At 35.8% G+C, this 9,053-nt stretch overlaps 1 long non-coding RNA gene across 1 annotated transcript in view; it reads right to left on the bottom strand.

The window, feature by feature from the left end:
- Positions 1-5,325: 5,325 nt before the first annotated feature.
- LOC118762271 overlaps positions 5,326-9,053 on the bottom strand; it is a 17,852-nt gene continuing 14,124 nt past the window's right edge. The window contains exon 3 of the long non-coding RNA XR_004998025.1: positions 5,326-5,338. This is a non-coding gene — a long non-coding RNA (uncharacterized LOC118762271). The remainder of the gene's footprint in view (positions 5,339-9,053) is intronic.

Raw genomic sequence — 9,053 nt, forward strand, 5'->3', positions numbered from 1 at the left:
CATCCTACGCGGAACACTTTCCATACAATAACCATCAGAGCATCACAACAAATCACAGCACATACCCAAGGCACACAGAGCTGCGCTCGGTAGTGAAGTGAAAGCACGCTATAAAAAATAAAACTACTGAATAATAATAATAATAATAACGATAACAACAACAACAACAATAATAATAATCATTTCTACTAATCACTTGCTTACAATTAGTGTGAAAGTTCATAAGAGGAATCCTCTCAGAGAGCATTTATGAGGACATTGACAATCCAAATCTTTTAATGCCAGAAGAGTCGAAAGGCTGCGGGAATAAGGCAAGAGGAGTGTATAAGCTATTTATCATAGACAAAGCCGTTCTAAGAGAAGTGAAATCTAGAAAGAATAGTTTAATGATAGTACGGATAGATTATAACAAAGCCTATGACACGATTCCACACTCATGTATAAGTAAATATTGAGAATATTTAGCATTGCAGACAACATAAGGGAGTTTAATTAGCTATAGGATGAAGAAATGGTAAGTAGATCTTACTCGGGTGACACAGTCTTAAGGAAAGTTAATATCAAGAGAGGAATTTTCCATGGAGAGTCATTATACCCTTTAATATTTGTGTTGTGTTTATTCCCCCTCACATTAGTATTCAAAAAGTCAAAGTCAGGGTATCAGTTGAGAGATAGTAAAGGAAAACTTAACCATTTGCTCCTCATGTAAGGTCTGAAGCTTTCTAGTACGAATAAAATAGATAGATTCTTTAATACGAACTGTAAAACTCCTCAGCAAATATATGGGTATGGAATTTGGTGTATAAATGAGCAGACATTAAAGACAAGCATGAACACGGACGAATAAATTTAGGTTCAATAAAAGAAATAAAAGATGAAGGATTTAGACCGAAGGTTAAAAAGGACAACTAATGAAGAGGCCGGGAAAATATATAAAACGAAAAAGCAAAAACAATATAAAAAATAAATATACAATAAACGGTATAGATTTTTATGACATGGAAAGCTTTTCGGATATACGACAGAATACAGAGATGCCCAAAATAGATACATGTCTAATAAACGTGAATATAAAACCCACATAATTGCATATATATATGTACAAACATTTAAAACTACTCACCCTGCGGAGACCTACAAATACGTATATGTAGGGGTGTGTATACGCTTATGTATAGATAGGAATAAAAGTAACAAAATCGAAAAACAGATGAGTTCGTGTCCGTGATGTAACTGAATAAATAATAAATGATTGATTATATTAATGGATAAAGAAGTAAAGCAAATAAGAAAATCATAATAGTATCTGCACTGGAATGTCATCAATGATTCTTTGGTGAATACGATTTTCATATTGTTAGTGAAAGTTTCCATATTAGTGATGGTGTTGCTGCAAGGTTTCATTGCAGTGTGGTTATTGTTTTGACTGAGTTTGTAAAGATTACACGAGACTAAATTCTGGTGAAATTTAGGAAAAGTCAAATATGAAATTTTAATGGCGTGTTAGCAGAATCGTTAACGCGCCAGGCAAAATGCTTAGCAGCATTTCTTCCAGCGTGATGTTCTCAGATCAAATTTCTGCCGATGTCGAGTTTGCCTTTCATCTTTCGGGATCGATAAATTCAATACCAGTTGAACACTGGAGTCGATGTAATTGACTAGCCCTCCCTCCCAAATGGAGGTATTGTGCCTCTAGTTTCAAAATATGATATAGTACTTACGTTGTAAGAGAAAATGTTTCCCAAGTCAATTAAAAAAGTTTTTGATGATATGTGTAATCACATTAATGTCAAATGGAGAAGTAACATGCGTAAGAGTTCATTTTCTATTTCTGCATGTTTGTGTACTCTAGCAGTGAAGTCTATGTTAAGGAATTTTCTTTATATTCACTTTTGAGAGGTCGTTCTTGTAAAATACTTCATCAGTGAATATTTATCTATTTGTAGAAAGAAATAAACAGCCTACAAGAGTACCAAATAAGTACTACATTGTTGATTACGTTCCTAGACTGGTTGGAGCCAATGTGTATGTAACGTAGTAATTAATTTGGTCTATAAAAAAACAGCAAGTTTAGTTGCTGAGATCTAATGCGTGGTATATGTTTGTCTGTGGTTTAGTGTATGCGTGTGTGCTTATATAGATATTGGTTTCTAATCTGGACGCAAGGCCAGCAGTTTAGAGGAAGGGACTAATTCGATTACGTGGATCCCAGTGCTCAATTGGTACTTATTTTATCGACCCCGAAAGGATGAAAGACAAAGTTGGGGCCCCGGTGGAAATTGAACTCAGAACGTAAAGGCGGACGAACAGCTGCCAAGCATCTTGTGTCCGTGTTTATATATATTTTGAAATATATGTATGCATATGTACATATGTGTGTGCATACGTGTATACAAAGAGGTATAAGAGCAGGTGAAAAGATCGACAGGCAGGCAGACGGACGGACGGACGGACGGAAAGACAGACAGACAGACAGACAGAAGACAGACAGACAGACAGACAGACAGACAGACAGACAGACAGACAGACAGACAGACGACAGACGACAGACAGACAGACAGACAGACAGACAGACAGACAGAGACAGACAGACAGACAGACAGACAGACAGACAGACAGACAGACAGACAGACAGACAGACAGACAGACAGACAGATAGATAGATAGATAGATAGATAGTAGATAGATAGATAGAAGATAGATAGATAGATAGATAGATAGATAGATAGATAGATAGATAGATAGATAGATAGATAGATAGATAGATAGATTTCAGTCAGGTAATAATCCCCCAGAAAATTGAAACAAATGTTACAAAGTAGGAAAACTTGTTTTTTTAATATTTTCTTACAATATTATCAGATATCATATAGGCGCAGGAGTGGCTGTGTGGTAAGTAGCTTGCTAACCAGCCACATGGTTCCGGGTTCAGTCTCACTGCGTGGCATCTTGGGCAAGTGTCTTCTGCTATAGCCTCGGGCCGACCAATGCCTTGTGAGTGGATTTGGTAGACGGAAACTGAAAGAAGCCTGTCGTATATATGTATATATATATATATATATGTATGTGTGTGTGTGTTTGTGTGTCTGTGTTTGTCCACTCAGCATTGCTTGACAACCGATGCTGGTGTGTTTACGTCCCCGTAACTTAGCGGTTCGGCAAAAGAGACCGATAGAATAAGTATTGGGCTTACAAAGAATAAGTCCCGGGTTCGATTTGCTCGACTAAAGGCGGTGCTCCAGCATGGCCGCAGTCAAATGACTGAAACAAGTAAAAGAGTAAAAGAGTATCACGAAACGTATCATCTCAGAGAAAATTAGAAAAAGGTGAGTGTCGATATACCTGGCCATGTATGAAAAAAATGAGCACCAACTGTGTGCATGCATACACAGACAAATTAGAAGAGCATAATAAGAATAGGTTGCAGTTGGTGTCATATATATGATACTGATTTGTAACCGAGGCACAAGGCTACAATGTTTTTTTTTTTTTTGTAGAAGGGTGAAAAGATTACAAAAGATTATATCGATTGCTGTACTTGACTGGTACTTTATTTTATCGACCCCGAACAAATTAAATAGCGCCAAGATTTGAAACGGTGAGTGGGTCAGCAGTAATAAGCTATCACACGTCTTACTACCTCAGGAATTCATCGTGCGTCTGAAGTATTTGATAAGATCTGTATGATCTCCATCCATTTCTCTCTCTCTCCCTATATCTCTTTCGACCTTTCTATCATCACTGTGTGCGTGTATGAATATATATGCATCAATGTATTTTACATATATGTGTGTCTGAGACAGAGTGTGTGTATGTATGCATGTATGTATGTATGCGTGTATGTATGCATGTGCGTGTATACATACACATATGCATTTACGCATGCATCTATGTGTGTATTAGTCACGCACCATGTATTTATATATATGTACGAATGTATATATGTATGTATGTACGTTCCATATTGAATGGTGATAAGAACTGTTCGCGATTGACGGCAATCGTGCAATCGCATATTATGCATCATATATAATTCACCCCTTTTTAGCACAAGAGTAGTTTAGAAGGCGAGAAGCTGGCCTCGCACGATTTCCTGGTCACATCCAATTAGTTTCCTACTGCTTGAGTGTGATTTCTACTAAAATACAAATAGTATCTGTACAAATTTTCAAATGTTGAAAACAAATTGGGGTTTTGCCAAATATACTGATACATACATACATACATATATACATACCTACATACATAAATATGTATGTATGTATGAAGGTATGTATCAATAAATGTTTATATTTATATACTTTCTGTAATTGTGTATCTTATACGTATGTACGTACGTATGTATGTATGTATGTATGTACGTACGTATATATATATATATATGTGTGTGTGTGTGTGTGTGTGTGTGTGTGTGTGCGTGTGTGTGTGTATTTGCATATATATATAGGTGTGTGTATGACATGCGTAGAATTGTGTATGCATATGCACACTGTATGCATGTGTATGTGTGATACACACACACGTTTCTATGTGGTATGTGAGTGTATGAATGTATGTACGCAAGTTTGTGTGCATATATATATATATATATATGTACTTGTGTACATTGAGGGTGCGGACGATGGCGCAGGGATTTTTCTGTGCTCATAAAATGTTACTATGATTTTTTTTTCTGTTTGTTTGGTTGTTTGGAGTTAGGTGTTCTTCTACTTATGCATATACATTATTACTTGAACTAGTTCTTATATCACGCCTACACACACATAAACACATATATACACGCATGCACACGGAGATAGACAATCGCTCAAACATGGAGGTACATATATACAAATAAAAACATCGCGTTTATTTCTTTCTCATTTCATTCTGTCTTACAATTTCTATAGATATTTTGTTTCTTTTTTTTCTCTGCCTACAATATCATTGAGAGACATTATCAAAATTGTAATTAACTAATTCTTTCTATTCGTCTTTACAGTTAAATATATTTCTCGGTAGATATAAATATAATTTGCCTTTTAAACACGTAGACATTGGAATTTATTAACTGGAAGAAAAATATTCAAATCATGAAATGCTTATTTACATATTAAAAGTACATATTTTTTGTTTTCATTTTTCTCTTAAAATAATAACATCAACAACAATTATGATAATAATCCTTCCTACAAAAGGCACAAGGCCTGAAATTTAGAGGGAGGTGACAAGTCGATTACATCGACCCCAGTGTTTTACTGGTATCTAATTTATTGAGTCTGAAAGAATGAAAGGCAAAGTCGACCTCAGCTAATTTTGAACTCAGGATGTAAAGACGGACGAAATACCTGTTTCTTTACTACCCACAAGGGGCAAAACACAGAGAGGATAAACAAGGGCAGACAAACGGATTAAGTCGATTACATCGACCCCAGTGCGTAACTGGTACTTATTTAATCGACCCCGAAAGGATGAAAGGCAAAGTCGACCTCGGCGGAATTTGAACTCAGAACGTGACGGCAGACGAAATACGGCTAAGCATTTTGCCCTACGCGCTAACGATTCTGCCAGCTCGCTGCCTAATCACAACAATAATACTAACAATAATCCTTTCTTCTATAGGTACAAGACCTGAAATTTGGAGGAGGGGGAAGTCGATTACATCGACCCCAGTACACATCTGGTACTTATTTCATCGACCCGAAATGATGAAAGGCAAAATCGACCTCGGCGAAATTTGAACTCAGAATGTGAAAACAGACGAAATATCGCCAAGCATTTCGCCCGGCACACTTATGATTCCACCAGCTCACCACCTGAACAACAACAACAAAAACAATAATAATAATAATAATAATAATAATAATAATAATCCTTTTCTACTAAAGGCACAAGGCTTGAAATTTGTGGGGAGGGGAGTAGTCGATTACATCGTCCCCAGTGTTTCACCGGTATTTAATTTCTCGAGCCCGAGAGGCTTCTACGTGGAACACCCATGTATGCGCGTGATCGTGATCGTGTGGGCAAATGCTATGTCGACAACGAGTCATTTGTCTCCCTTATTTCAAGAATTTATCCCGTTTCGAATTTAATATATCTTTATTTGTCTTTGTTGTCTTAATTCATTCCACTGGCTCCCTACTTCTATTGGTTCGTTTTTTTGTTCTATGTATACATATGTGTATATGCGTAAATAGATAAATAAAAGAAAATTGAATTAATGATTTTCTTCATTTAAAATCGCTACAATTGTTTCAACACACTCTTTTATCTGTAATGCATTGGTGATACGTACAATCGTTATCTTATATCAAAGGTGTAGAATACGCCTCCTCAGGTAATCATTTGAATAAATTCTTTATTAGATCCTCGCTCTATTTCACTCACTTTGATAATGTATACCCAGAATGATGTGTGATTCCCAACAGCTTTCAGATAAAACTATAACCATAGATATAGTGACAGACAAAATATAATTACAATTATATACAAAGTATATAAATGAAGAAAAAGAGCCATAGGTAATATAAGAGTCGGGTTGACTATAAGCTTGTATTGTATCTAAAATAGGTTAAATACCATGAGATTGCATCAAAAATGTTACCCTCCGAGGCACAAGTCCGGGCAAGGTTGTTTATGGAAGACAAGTAGTCATCCATGTATATCAGCTTCCCCTCTCCACCTCACCGATGATATCCAAGGTAAAGGCAAAGCCGATACAGCTTGGCACCAGTAACGTCGCAATCATTTTCTACAGATGAGTAAACTGGAGCAACGTCAAATAAAGTGTCATGCTCAAGAAAATAACACACAACCCGGTCCGGGAATTGAACTAACTACCTCATGATTGTAAGCCTGACGCTCTAACCACTGAGCCGGTCATATTATGATAAATAAAATATTAGAATGACGGAAGAAGAAAATGAAGAGTAAATAAAATTTTAAGAGATAATGAAGTAATAAGTGACTTAAGACTGACCATTTCAGTACGTATCGACTATTTCCTTGTTTCTTTTAAGGATTCAAATTGCTTTCCTTATTCTACGACAAAATAACTGCCCTATCTTAGAACTAGAATGAGTCACTAATTAAATTCAATTTATTACCATCTAAGTTTTTTTATGCTTCTCTGACTCTGAAGTGATAAGAAAAAGATAAGCTAGTAGGTATCCTCATCCGCTCCACATATACTTGCCACATACACCACGTACAAGATAGCGTTCATTGTTATGAAGCTGGTTCTGTATTCAGTCCTTGTGCGTGAGACCTAAGGCAAACATCTACTATAGTGTCGGGTCGACTGGCGCTCCAGCATGGCCGCAGTCAAATAAATGACTGAAACGAATAAAAGAATAATAGAATAAAACAATGCATACAGACACACACACACGCATATAAATACACATAAAAATAAGTAATATGGGTGGCTAATTCGCAATTTTGCAAACTAAAGGCAGAAATATATACACCACTAAAGTGACAAACGGCACTAATCAGCTCCAGTATTGCTAGAAATAAGAGTCAAAATAACTCAATAGCCACAGAAAGCACTATCTTATTGACTGGCTGACAAGGGATTCAAGCTCTCTACCGCTATAGATATAGCCATATCATCGATGATTTCCGTTGAAATCACACGCTGATTTCATGAACGGTAAAAGTGAAGATTATAAATAATATGGGTGGCTAATTCACAATTTTACAAACTAAAAGAAGAAATATATACGTCACGTGATCGACTAAGGAAATTAATCAGCAGCAGTATTGCTAGAAATGAAAGTCAAAACAAGCTTGCCTCGCTTGTCAGCCATTAAAATAGTGCTTTCTGTGGCTGTTGAGTTATGAGGATTAATAAAATCCGAAATCATTGATCGGTGATCATATTTTCTTAAACATTCTGTAAAATATACTCCTGTGCCTTTTCCAGCTGTGATGTTGTTGGTAAAACGTGTTATTTGTCTATCTCCTTATCCTCTTGAAGATTTGGGGTAAAATTATACTAATGTGTCCTTCAAATTTAATTAAATTGTATGTCTTTGTGCAGCTGAAGATTGCTCTACATTTTAAATTGATGTAATGAAATGATTGCATTGTTCAATTAAATGGAGTCGCATGAAACGATCGTACTGCATTATCTCTGGATATCCTTGTTGCTTATTTTGATTATATATATATATATATATATATATTATATATATATATATATATATATATACATACATACATACATACATACATACACACACACAAATTCGACATGGGTGATTTTTTCTTTTCTTGAGATTCACGGTCAAACTGCTGGGTGGAAGTGCGCGAAAATCTATACATATATGTAGAATGATCAGGTGGTGATGCTGGGCTTTGTATTTTCTTCATAGCTTCCATGGTTACCGAGATAATCTAATATAATCATAATCTTGTGTTTATGAATGAGAAAGGAAGGGGTGATAGGTGAATAAGGAAGGAAGGGGGTTGTGTAATATTTTTTTTTAGGTAGTTCCTATTGTTACCAAGATAATCTATTCAAAATATACTCTTGTGTTTATGAATGAGAAAGGAAGGAGTGATACATGAATAAGGAAGGATGGTGTGTTGTCATACTTGATAGTGTAATGATGAAGATTGTACGCCGAATAAAATAAATGAAACAGCGTTTAAAATCTGCCTGAATATATATGTGTGTGTATGTAAAAAGGGGGTATGTGAATGTGTGTATATTCATGTGTGTGTTTTTGGGTGTGTGATTGTGTGTGCGTGTGTGAGCGCAATGGAAGTGGGATGGTTGGAGTATGTGAATGTGTGTGTGTGTGTGTATGCATGTGTTTTTGTGAGTGCGTGTGTTTGTGCGTGCGTGTGAGCGCGCAATTGAAGTGTGATGGTTGACATTCAACGCTGAAAAAAATAACCAAACAGCGTTTCAACTCTATATATTTGGCATGTTTCATTTGAGTAAAATTTGTTCTCTATAAAGGTACGTGTCTGTTTTTTGTTGATATAAAATAATTTCTTTGGTATTTCTCGACCAAATTTTATTTAGCGTAATTATTATTAAATTTATGGATTTCTAATCAATT

This window comes from Octopus sinensis, linkage group LG2 (assembly GCF_006345805.1).
Source record: "Octopus sinensis linkage group LG2, ASM634580v1, whole genome shotgun sequence".
Lineage (NCBI taxonomy): Eukaryota > Metazoa > Mollusca > Cephalopoda > Octopoda > Octopodidae > Octopus > Octopus sinensis.